Genomic DNA, 13,905 nt, shown 5'->3' with positions numbered 1-13,905 from the left:
TAGCAACGCAAAAAGGGACTTCAAGAACTTTGATCAAACACACCCTACAAATAAATATAACCTTAATTAATATGAGGCTAACAAATAATCACAACAATTAAAATAAAACCCCCAACTATATGTACATGAACCTTATAAATTATTTTTCATAAACTTGAATAAAAAAATTTGATTTTATTTAATTAACACTACTCATAATAATTTTTATAAATCCCCAATAATAATAATAATTAATTAAATAAAGGAAGAGAAGAATAAGAGTAGAAAACCAAGGAAAAGAGGAAGTAGAAGTGGCGGAAAAGGAGGGCAGTAGCACGCCAACAGGTGGCTGTTGTCGGTGGTCGGCGTCGGAGGTGGTGGGTGACGGTGGTGGGTGACGGTGGAGGGTGGTGACCAATGGTGGTTGGCGCAAGAAAAGGTGAGAAAAAAAGAAGAGAATTATAGAGCTTTGGTGTGAGTGTTTAGCCATGAATCAAGGGTATTTATAGCTAGCTCATGCAAGAATTATGGTAGGAGAATGTAGGAAGAATTATGGTAAAAAGAATTAAGGAAATTACTTGGAGAAGAGAGCTAAAGAATTATGGAAAGTTTAATGTTAAGGTGACTAAGAAATAATTAATTTATGGAAAGTATGTTGTCATGAAAAATAATATGGCAAATAGCTTTGCTTGGGGAATAATCAAGGATGAAATAAGGTAGGGAAATAAGATGATCAAATATTTAGGAGATGGGAATTAAGAATTAAGGAAAAATAATAGATTTAAGGGAGATAATTAAAAATACAAATTACCAAAATAAATCACCCCAAAATCCAACCAAGGTGGTCGAAAATTTTGAGCTTCCATAGCTCAAATTTTCGGACCCCTTATATAGAATTTAGGAAATTATTTTATTAGATTCAAGAGATTAAAAATGATTGTGTAAATAATATATTTTGTATAAAATAATTAATTAGAAAAATACCAAATATTCACCAATTGAATTAACTAAGAAAAATCAGATTTTCTTCACTAAGAAAATTCGAAAATTCCTAGCTAACTAATTAGGAAATTCAGCCCTAATTAAATAAATAAGAAAATATAATTTGTTTAATTAAAATAGCCGATATATATATATATATATATATATATATATATATATATATATATATAATCCGGTTTCTAAATAAAATAAGTGGATAATAAATCTTATCCAAAATCCAAAAATAATAATTAAGTTTTAAAATACTTTTGGCGCCAAAATTCAAATAGTAAAATAAATTACTAAAATACCCTTTTTAGAAAATAATAATTAATTAGAAAATACGTTTCAAAAATACGGGGTATTACATAAACTATATTCGAGTTTTTTTTTTGAGGGAATTTTCACTCCGAAACTTTTTATTTTCGTTTAGATTTTTGCATAATTATAAATGTGTCTAGAAACTTTACATTTTAATTATTTATTATTGTGATGGACTTTTAGATCACATCTTTCATGAGACTTCTATATTTAATTTCAATTACCATCATTAAAAACCGAGCATGACTCGTAATCTAGTTTGAAATCTATTACATACTACTAAAAGTGAAACAAAGATGACACTTGCTAATGTTGTATTAAAAATTTTCCCTCCAAAATTACCTTCTTAAAAAAAAAAACTATTGTTACTTAAGGAAAAAAAAATTGTATCTAAATTATGCCATTTGTGTTATATAATATATAGATCATTCCTAAAATATTATGTTGTCCATTATAACTATCACATGTAATTAAATATTTAATCTTGCATGTTTTATTTTTATTATACTCCAAAATTTTTAATACTCGAGTCATTATATTTATACAATTTTTATAATATTATGGTCAAAAATATTTAACAACTGTGCATTGTACGAGTTTTAACCTATTAAGTTATAAAAGCAGGAAAGGGGAGAAAATATCTATTTTATATGGAAAGTGACATTATTTGTTGACATTATTAAGAAAAAAAATCAACAAATCTCCAAAAGATTGATTTCTTTCTACATATACCTTTAATATTCCTTTCCTTTCCTTTTCTACAAACTTCTTCAAAAACATTTTTTTTTTTATTTTTTTTTATTAGTCTTAGAAATCATCTTATAAATTGCCTTAAAAAAACATTTTATAAAAAGAGGAAAAAATTATGAAGATGCTTAGCCACTTAAGTATATATACCTCCATCCTTTTGTAATTTACATATTTTGACATTTAATATTATTCACAACCTTAAATTTGACTAACTTTTGTGATTTTTAATTATAATACGGAGAATAAATATATTACAATAATGTGAAATCTTATTTGAATCGTTTCAGTGTATATTTTCATAATATCAACTTTTTAAACTTTTACTTTTTAATTAAAGACAATATTAATTGTTGAATTTATGTGTTGTCAAATAAGATAAAACAAATGTGCCAAGTATCTATTATACACGAGCATATGTATGACATGTGCCATATGACATTTTGGTAATTTCATTGAATTTTTAATGGCATTTTAGTAAATCCATTGACGGGGTTTTCAAGAAGAAACTTATTTTTATTGAAATAAAACTATTATTTTTGTTGAATTTAAATTACTTTTACTGGAATTCAATTATTACTTTTAAACTTTTATTATTTTTTTAAATAACGTTTAAAAGGAATAACAAAAATAATAAAGTTCAAAAGGAATAATAACATCTTCACTTATTCACTACTATTTTTTATTTTTATTTTCTATTTTTTTTTATGTTGTTTCATATCACTGATTACACCTTATTTTAAAGAAATTTACATGTTTTTTTTTACTAAACTTCACCTATTTTGTAGAGCTAACCTATATTAATTAAAAAATTTAAGCTATTTTTACTAAATATATATATTTTTTTTTTTGCAAGATGAAGAGAAACAAGGTCTTATTCTCTATTACTTGAATTAATTTTATTTATAATTAAGCAATATTTGAGATTTTATTTATATATTATAGTACAAACTACTCTTCATTATTTTTTCATACTTAATTTACATATAGTTTTAATAATGTACTTTTTTGTGTTGAGAGAGATACAAGGGGTAAAAATGCAAAATGAATTTGATCCGAAATCTAGATACCAGGCCACCCCAAAATTTTGAAAAGCGACTTAGCTTGCAATTTAGCTTACAATTTATGTATTCTAATTTGTAACACAATTCTTTATCCGACCAAAGTAATTTAATTTGGACTAGAGATCAGATCAAAACCCATTGAAATTTATAAAGATCGGTGATTGAAGAAGACTAGATCGAAAAACAAAAGCAAAACTCCAATTTTAAATTGTTCTTCCTTCACGAATTTGGAATGAAGTTTGTTTATTGCCTATTTTGAATATACAAATATTAAATACTTTTAAAACATATTTTTATCATTTCAAAAGTCGATGTAAGTATGTATGTGATTGTATCTCAATCCAACTCACTTATAAGGTGGTCTTATATTGGAAAAACGGTCTTCTTTAAAGAATTAAATGATATTACATATATCGTAAGATTATTGTACACCGAGGGTATGTAGCTAGGAGTTTCTGCTCATATTTTGACAATTCCACTTTAAGTACGTTGCTAAAATGCTGAGATTTACAAAGTTGTTTACCTCATCACGAGAAGCACTAATATTTAGTCTCCTCCCTCTTTCTCTTCAATTCTCTTCTTTACCTTTCATTTCATTCTATCCAAACAAGTAAAGTGAATTTTTTTTTTTCTCTCTCTTTGTTCTAGTTCAAATTGATTCCATCAATATTTTGCAAGTGGATATATATTTGCTTGGTAATATGTTTTCAAGTACTTGTAGTACTAACGATTTTTTAACAATTTTTTAACGACTTTTCATATATGATGTAACATCTAGTTGGCAAGAAATTTCTGGCAGAAGTGCATATCAACTTCTTGCTTTGTGAGTTACATATAAATTTGAAATAAATAAATAAAAATTCAATCTTTCACAAAAAGATAAGCATTGCCTTCCAAATTCCCAACTTTAAAAATTGACATCTAATTAAGTTGAATTCGATTTCCTTGATTTGTGACAGAAATGAATCTTAGATATTCATATTGGTAAAAAAAAAAAAAGATAATCAAATTTGTAGGAACTAATTAATCGTTATTACATGTCTCATTTTATTATCTTCTTTAATTTGCTCTAAATGTACGTAATAATGTTCTTTAATAGCGGGGCACATTCCACCCATGTCTCTCTAGCTTATTAAACCCGACTATAATTCTATTTGACAAAAAACTAAAAAAAAAAAAATATTAAACTTTTAAGGATTTGTCTTATTAATAAGACTATAACAATAGTTTTGACTTTTCAGGTAAGATATAGGTGGGTGTATTACCAGTGCACATTCACCACAGAACTTTCCATTAGGTTGGGCACAATATTTTGAGAGAAATTGTAGCAATATTTTTGTTGATTAGAGGTGATTAAATTAACATAAAAATATTTTAGGGTAAGCACATGATGATGATTTAATTAAGACTGTTACACATTATTATATACAAGTACCATATATTAACTTCTTGGATGTGTTTAGTCATTAAGTATGATGTTAGATAATTTTAATAATTATATGTATAAGAATGAGGTATTTGAAATATATATATATATATATTGAGACGAATCCAATAATTAAGCTCCCACTTAGTGATATACTTCATATTTTCAATTCCTATAGATTAGTGTATGGATAAAGACTCAATTAAGACATATCAAATTTGACCAAACCAAGCCATACCATTAAGAACTAGACTTGATCAAAGAATATTTATATAATTTTCGTAAGTAAACATCTTATTTCAGGTGAAAAGAACGCCAAATTCTGAATTAATATTTGTAAACTTTATTTAAATCGACATGCATGCTAACTAAATTGCTGAAAAAAAAAAAAAAAAAAAACAAAAAACTGATTACCCTAACAATACCAAAACCAGATTAGCTAGTTTAGAATTTTAGATATGCTTCATTCAAATAGCAATTACATTAAAATATACCTCATATAAATAATAGAAATAGCACTATTAAACATTAAATAAATGATTTTTTGGAAAGTAGTTGTCAACACGACCCCTCGTAGTTTTATTAGTTGTATGTTCATGCACAAGTGCAACGATACATATATGCAACCTTATTATTATTAATTCTATTATTAATTCATATATTGCAATGTAACATGTTTGTCATTTGTGTCAAAAACATGTATGTCATTAATTATAAGAAAATTGACTAAAATTTGTACGTCTTATAATAATTTAATAGTAAGGTCCACGTAGTTGATTAATAGATATATATCGTGCAACTAATAATAATAATGCCTAGTAGGAGCCTCGTAAGCTATGAGTCAAGCAATTGCATAGATTTGCCTACGTGATCAATACATTCCTTTACATGCTTCTCAATTGCCCACGTACAACTAATAACGTCAACTTTGACATTGTCCTTGAAAAGCCTTTTCAACTGGAGAAAGCGATGGACGACGAACTTATATAATGGTGAGTAAAGATATATATAGCCCTAGATTTTACGATAGCTGTTAAATGGGGGCCTTCATTTATTTCATATTTAAAATAAATTTGAAGTATAAGGTATTTACTAAAAACCAATACATATTTAATATTTTAATCAATTTTAGACTCAATAATCTTTATCATTTACGGCGGAATACCAATTAGCATGTTTTCCTTGTTATTATATTAAACAATAGAATTAAATTTGAATTATTTTGAGCTCTTTAAAATTTGGGGTTTAAATTATTTTGAGCTCTTTAAAATTGAGGGGCATGATCTCTTACTTTTCAAACCCTCGACAATGTATGTCTTCCCCAATCTCATAAAACTGAATTTTACTATTTTCGTATTCTTTTTCTCTACTTTTAGATATATCTAAGGGTTTGTTCACTTACTTCACTTGAATTCTACTAATTAAACTAAACTTAATTATTTGATCTAATCAACCTTAATTTTGATCCTTTATAATTGTTACAACTCATTGAACCTGATCAAGTTCAATTAAACCTAACTAGTCCTACATGTACGCGGTGTACATATATGTGGTAATTTAAAAAAGGAAAAATTTATAAATGATCCCACCTATTGCAAGTCTTCTTAAATTAGTCCCATCTTTCAAAAATCTGGAAATAATCCCATCTTTTAGGGGTATCTTCTCAGAATGGTCAAAGAGACCTACAACATAATGAACCGGTAATTTTTTTTAACACTAAATTATAAAAAAATAACAATGAACTTAAATTAATTTTTTTTTTTAAAAAAAAAAAAAAAAACCAAAACAAAAACCACCCCACCACTAGCCAGCCACCCCCTCCCCTGCCAGTAGCTCCCCCATCTAACCCGCTACCTGGAACCGCCTACCCTCGACAACAAGCTACACCATCGGACGACCCCCTCCCTTTTCTCGTACCCCCGCCGCAAAACCACCCCCTCGACAGCCTCCTCCTTCTTTCCTGGCCCCCACCTGAAACAACCCCACACTTCGAAACGACGAGGGGGAAAGGGAGGGGTGGCTGTTTTGGTGGTTTAAGGGAGGGTGGTCGGTTTTGGGTTGGGTTGCTAGTTGGGGGTGCAGTGGTTGTTTCGTGATGGTTTAAGGGTGGTCGGGGTTGAAAGGCTAGGGAGGGGTCGGGCTTGCCAGCGGAAGGGGTGGCCTGAGCGCCGGCCGGGGGTTGGAAAACGTTTGCTGTTGTCGGCGCCGGCGTTGGGGTGGAGGCTGGGTTGTGGTGGGAGAGGGTGGTTGGGTTTATTTAATTATTTTTTATTATTTTGTAAATTTTTTTAATTATTTATTAATTAAGATTTAATTTTTTAATTTCTGATTTTTTAATTAAAAAAAGTTAGACCAATTAGGACAAGGCACATGTCAAATTAACCTGCTACATACCTACAAACAAGTTAAGGACTATTTTGAGAAGATAGCACTAAAAGGTGGGATTATTCTCAGATTTTTGAAAAGTGGGACTATTTTGAGAAGAGTTGTAAAAGGTGGGATTATTGTTGTAAATTTTTCCAAAATAATTATTTACTTTAATTACTTATTCAATTTAGTCATGCATATACAATGAGAGAAAATATATGTTAAAATTTAATACAGATGAAGAAAAACATGCAATTCTTATACTCTGTAATAGATAAATTTTTATTTTGAAAGAATTTATTAGAATTGAAACACGACCTTAATTAGGAGAGCCACAATCATGCAATTATGGTTCAAACTATTTGATTAACTAGGTTAGGTCCCGTGTCATGAAATTATTTTAACGACACACCAAAAAATGACATGTGTCATTGCTGATGTGTCTTTTAGTATATAGTTATTACTAGATAATACCCGAACCATACTCGATTTTGTAAATTATTGATACTTGAAATATAGAAGTTTCTAGAGAAATACGAAGTATAACAGTATAACACAATAGTCAATTATAATAATAGATACGATTAATTATTATTTACAATAAAACTAGGTTTTCTCCTTGGGAGGGTTTTTTTTATTCCCTCTAGGGTTCTCCCTTGGGAGGGTTTTCCTAGCCTCCATTGCTAGGTTTTTTCAATTTTTTTTGAAGGTTTTCCTTCTCTATTCTCCCTTTTCTCTCCATCTCTACCATCTCTTTCCTCTTGGTCTCAGTTGTGAATCTTTGTAGGGGCTTCCACTGGTGTTAGCTCCCAAAAACCTTTTAATTATTGCTTTTTATAAATAATTCTCATCCTTGTGATGATGATTTTTCTCTGGAATTTATTTTCTTTTTATGTTTGTATGGGGTATGGCAAAAATTGAAGTTCTAGGGTTTCATAATCTCTATAAGAATCCGGGGGACCACGTGAGTATTTTCACTTAAACGACTACGCATTAGTGGATTTCAAGCCGAATTAGCGCGAACTCACATATTGTATTGCTTAAGATGAAGTTTTTTATTAAGGCGATTGTTAATCAAATCTATGATGTATTTAGTTTTAAGGTGTGTACTTGTGTTGAAATTCTTGATTTCTTAGGTATTATATGTAAGTGCCATTTAGCTATATTTTATTAATGAAATCCCTTTTTCTTGTTGTCACAAAAAAATTTATAATAATAGCATAAAAAAATTATATTAATAAATAAAAATATAGAATTTTCTAGGCAAATTAATGACAAAAAAAATAATAATAAAAAAACTCCAATGTAGTATTAGAGTAATAGATAATTTATAATATATACAATATGATAATCTAAGGTTAAAAGAAATATAAGAATATGATAATGTCAGCAATTGATTTAGGTGGGAAATTTTTTTATCACAACTTGACATGTGTAAAATTTGAAGAAGAAATGATGTAAGCGGTTGTTATCTTAGTAATATATATAGATTGACTGGGTTAGGTCCCGTGTCATGCACGGTAATTTTCTATGACTACTTTTTAAATTAACATTATATTAAAATTTTCAACTTTCATAGGTTATACTCATATCAATTGAATGTTGAACAATAACAAAAACAGCAGGAAAAAATCACACTAAGAATAATCAACATGTGTCGTTCTTGGCAAATATTATTGAAGTATCCATGGTAATTATGGAATATTGATTGATTAAAATTCTTATCATAAATTATTCAAGGAAATATCAAACGTATCGTTTGTTGATTTGATATATATGTAGCTTCCATCACATAATTAAAAAAATATATATGATCTTGTTGTAATAAACGTAGTATACATAATATATTAATATGTCTTTCTCAAAAAAAAAAAAAAAAAATAACAACTCCATATGTCACAAATTATGTAACGAATGATTTTTTTTGGGGCTTAAGTTTATAATTGTCAATATGTTTTTTTTTTTGGAAGGAAACATCAAATCTTTTATTATACTCTATAAGTAATTATTATTATTATTATTATTATTATTATTATTATCATTATTATTATTATTATTATATGTGAAAGATTTGTTTCTTAAATATAATTTTTCTTTTTTTTTTTTAAAAAAAAAAAAAAAAAAACCTTAGAACTTACTAGGAGAGGACACTTTTAGTATGATTGATTAATTATACATAATTAGATAAATATTTAGTTACATCATATCAATTATAATATATTTTTGGTAGTACAACATGTCACAAAATATGTCTAAAATAGTAAAATCTAAATACGGAATACTTTTTTTTTATTTTTATTTATAGTTGTCATTATTGTACATTAAAAGATACGGAGTATATTAAATCTTTTATTTTAAGTAATTATTATATTAATGAAAATAGCTATTATTTTAGTATAAGATTTTTTTTTATTTTAAAAATAAAAACTTAGGATACACCAGGAAAAGACACGTGTCATTGCTGGTGTGTCTTTTAGTATATAGTTATTGATTGATTGAAAATTATTAATTTTTGAGTTTTACATTAACTTTTTTTTTTTTTTTGACGAAACATACACCAACTTTTCAGTCCCTCTTCCCCTTCACTAATACGAAGTATAATAGTGATTAGCCTTAAAACTTATTTTTTTTAAAGGTGCGTTAAGTTGAAGAGAACCCATTTTAAAACTTAAGGTATGTTCTTTTTACCTTATTTTCACTTATTTCAGGTGTAATAAGTTCAGATAAATTCAGGGTGTGTTCTATTCGCCTGATTTTCACTGATCTGAACTTATCCTAACTTATCTAAACTTAGCTGAACTAACCTGAACTTACCTGAACTGATATGAATTTATTAAAACTTATTTTAGTTGTAATTTGTTCTTGGGTAACCCTTATCAAAACTTATTAAACCTGAACTGAACTTATCTGAACTTATTACACCTGAAATAAGTGAAAATAAGGTGAACAGAACGGACCCTCAGATTAGGAATAATAAATTATGAAAAGGATTACCCAAGTACAAATTACAACTAAAATAAGTTTTTATAAGGTCTAATAAGTTCAAAAAAGTTCATATTAGATAAGATAAGTTTAGATAAGTAGTGAAAATTGGGTGAATACACCTTTAGTCATCCAACCTTTCTCCTGTGGCTATAATATGTACAACTATACTCTTCAATTTCAATTAACTAGAGTATACCCGTGCTAATGCACAGGGTAATATAATAATATAGGTTTTAGGAAAAAAAAGAGAGTACAAGTGGAAGTTATGGATTATTTTTGTGTTAAGAGGTGGAAGTTATCTTTAATCTTTTTTTTTTAAAAAAAATGAATGCATAGGTTTTGAGTATTGGTGGTTTGGAGTGCTATACGTAAAAGCTGAAAAAAAAACTCAGAAATTAATACTATACTTAGTAGATTATATTATATTTTGGCTATGACAAAATGATCGTGTGGATATGTTTGGGCCCAAGTAACTTTCTCATTCATGCCCATCAATGGAGGCCCATTTCTACTTTACTGGTTCAAACAGTTTTAAGCCCACATAGGTTAAATGGAGCTTAGGGGCAAAACACAAAGAATGCCATGTGAAATATCTACTCCCCTAACTCGAAAGTTTTTGCACTATTCACTGTACCTACTTTGATCAATATTCGTGATTTATATATTTGAAAAATAATAGTCTTGTGAGTAATTGTTGAAAAATTCTCAATAAATAGGTTATTAATATTCAATTATATAATCTATACTTATTGATAATTAAAGATATTATTTGTCAAAATTTTGCATTGGCATACGTTCCAAGTCAATATGGACCACTAAATGAAGGGAGTACAAATACACAACAAGAAGTTGTTTTATCCATGTCAAAAATGGTGTCCAACACCGACACACATAGGACACTCCTAAATATTTCATAAACATTAGACAAATCGTTTTATTTTACTCGTAATATATTTCAGAGACACACCAACAAACTATTGTTTTCATTTCTTTTCTTTTTCTTTTTTAATTACTTAAAATGACAAAAATACTCTCAATTTTCAAGTTTTCATACAAATCACCCTTACATTTTTTCCCTAGTTTTATATATATATATATATATTTTGAAAATTTTCCACTTATTTATTAAATCATTACTAATTCCCTATGATGCCAAATTGTGAGAAGTGGTTGTTAAGCGGCTTAAGCCTAATCAAAAGATAACCTATAAATTAGCCCAACACCCAAGTTCCTAGTTCCAAGTATGATCAAGTAAGATGAGTAGCAGAGTTTTCCACAACTCATCTTTGGATGTTTATGAATTCCATCGATTTTTCTCTCTTCTTACTTTTGGTGACTGTGTTTATCGGTCAATTCCACCATTTTAAGAGACATACAACTACTTTTTTGGACAACCCAGAAATTCTTGCTATCCACAGTTTCCTTTTGGCTGTTAATGCTTGTTGGGTTTTCTCCGAGGTTGATTTCCCTACCATTTTTAAGTGGGGTTGTAGATGACGGCCTGATTTATGATGCATCTTATCTGTTCGACGAAATGCCTGAGAGAGAGTTTGTCTTTTTTCCTCTGTGCTAGCTGTGAAGGTTTGTTCTAGTCTTGGCTGCCTTAGTTTAGCACTTTCAGTTGCATGATTTTAGCTGAAAAACCATGGATTTTCAAATGGTATGTCACTATTTCAATTAATGCATCCATTCTTGATAAGTATGTGGACTGTTGGGCATGTTGATCAAGTCATGTGTTAGATACTTAAATTTATAATAATACAAAGAGAAATTATGGTAGATAGGTAGATAATGCCCTTGAAGTACAATCATGTGTTTAGTGTTATAACAATACTTCGATTGAATGTTTAATACGATCAATATTTACTTGAAATCATTTAGTATCGAATGTGCTCTAGATTTGTTCGTTTGGATGCTTGAGTGTGCTCTAGATTTTCACTGCTAAATGAATGAGAAGTAGATGTGAGTAGGTATCACCTTCACCATCAAAGATTTGAGAATTTTATGTAATATTCAAGATAGAATTAATTAATAGGGAATCATCCTTTATGAGAGCAAATGTGTGGCACATGGATGTAGGATTGTAAATTTGCTCTATGTTTCTAACCTAGGGGACTTTAGCTCTCCCCATTGGTCCTGAAATCTATAGAAGACTCATTTACATGCTACAATATCGTTATCTTCTATAATATATGATTCTAAAGGGATGTAGTTTTGTTACCAAGAAAAAAGCACCTTGCTTAGCTAAGGTGCATGCCTTCACCTCTCACCTTATGTCCAATCTTTAGATCACTATTACATCAATGGTTCATGCCCTTCTAGAAGTGGGAAGTCTATGATAGATAATTGTTTTAATCTGGTTATAACCTCGATCCCGGTGGATATGAATCAGTTTAGTTTATGGGGGCTCTTTCAACATGAAATATATGTCAGGAGACTATAGTTCAATAATGTATATATTGTCAAAAGTTTCTTATGTTACACAACCCATGCCATGGGTTGTGTCCCATAAACTAGTCATGGATTCATAAAATTGACTTTGCCTTTTATTTAATTTTTTTTATTGGTCCAGCCTAGTTTCTAATCACTCTATTAGTACTTGGTGGACTCAAAGAGTATCTTGATTCTTGAATATCTAGTTGTGGCTCCATTGTTTATATTCTTTTCTTCTTGGGAGGTCTAGATCACTAGATGTATCCCATGTTTGCAGATCAGTATAAAAAAGTATAGGGATGCTGTTCCAGATTCCAGAAGACAGTGAGCTTTTTCTGGGGATGAATTAGCTTTGTGAAAGGATGTATGTTGTGAGAATGGCATAGGGATCTAACTTCGTACATTAATCTTATGCGTTGAACTTTATATGAGAGGTTGAATAGTTTCTTAGGAATGGATCCATCATGGTATATTTTGCGTATTGAACCTGGCACTGTTGCCGATTTTTGGGGTGAAACTGTAAGAGCAGGAACATCAGTAGGACAACCCTGAAATAACCAATGAAAATCATATGCTGGAGACTTTGATTTGCTTCTAAAAGATTTTTTTGCAATTAAATAATTCTTCCGTTCTTTTTATAACGCTTGCCAATGCATAACTTTAACCATCAATAATTGTAATTTTCAGTAAGTAAATTTTATAAAAAGTAGATATTATGATAGTACATTAAGGAGTATTAATTAAGACGATTTTAATAAGATCCATCCTAATTGAATATATATATATATATATATATATATATATATATATATATATATATATATATATATATATATATATATATATATATATATTGTCATATAACTCACAAAAGACGAGCAAAGGAGGAGACATGAATAGTGTAAAAGTCAAATTATGTCTTTGATCCATTATCATCTCAAACCCCAGAATTTTGTTGATCCCTCTTGTAAGGAATATGCCTTGAATCAATAGCCTTGAGTAGGGAACTAGGAAGAAGTGGGGCAAGACATGTCCATGCCTTAGCCTCGACGAAGAAGTATTGAAGACTGACTAGGCACGTTTGTGCCTAGATGGAGTTCCGACGAGGCACGTCCGTGCCTAAAGGAGGCACGCTCAGCAGATTTTGGATACTTTGTTCGTGGACTTTGTTTCCTTAAATAAAGTCTATCTTTTCTAGTCTATGGGTTTTTATAAATATCCCTAGGTTATTTCCTAGCCGTATAAAAGCAATGATCATTAGTCGAGTGATTGTTCAGAAATTTGAGAGTCTTTTGTGTATTTCTCATCTGTGAGTTATGAGAGAGATAACATTAGAAATCTGAGAGACAATCAATCTGTTTTCTGTGATTGGTCTCAAATCTGTTTTAAATCTGTAATCTGTTTTCCCCAATATCAATAAAACTATTACTCTCGCCTGTCCGTGCACGTAGCCAATACATTGTTGGTAAACCATGTAAATCTGTGTCTATTTTTCTTGTTAATTTTACATTCAATATTTGTTCTTTCTTGCATCCGTTATAAAAAATTGGTATCAAGAGCTTTAGTTCGGGGCCTAGGGTTTAATTCTGGTGAGAAAGATGG

This window comes from Chenopodium quinoa, unplaced genomic scaffold (assembly GCF_001683475.1).
Source record: "Chenopodium quinoa cultivar QQ74 unplaced genomic scaffold, ASM168347v1, whole genome shotgun sequence".
NCBI classification, from domain to species: Eukaryota; Viridiplantae; Streptophyta; class Magnoliopsida; order Caryophyllales; family Amaranthaceae; genus Chenopodium; species Chenopodium quinoa.
This window is presented reverse-complemented; position numbering follows the sequence as displayed.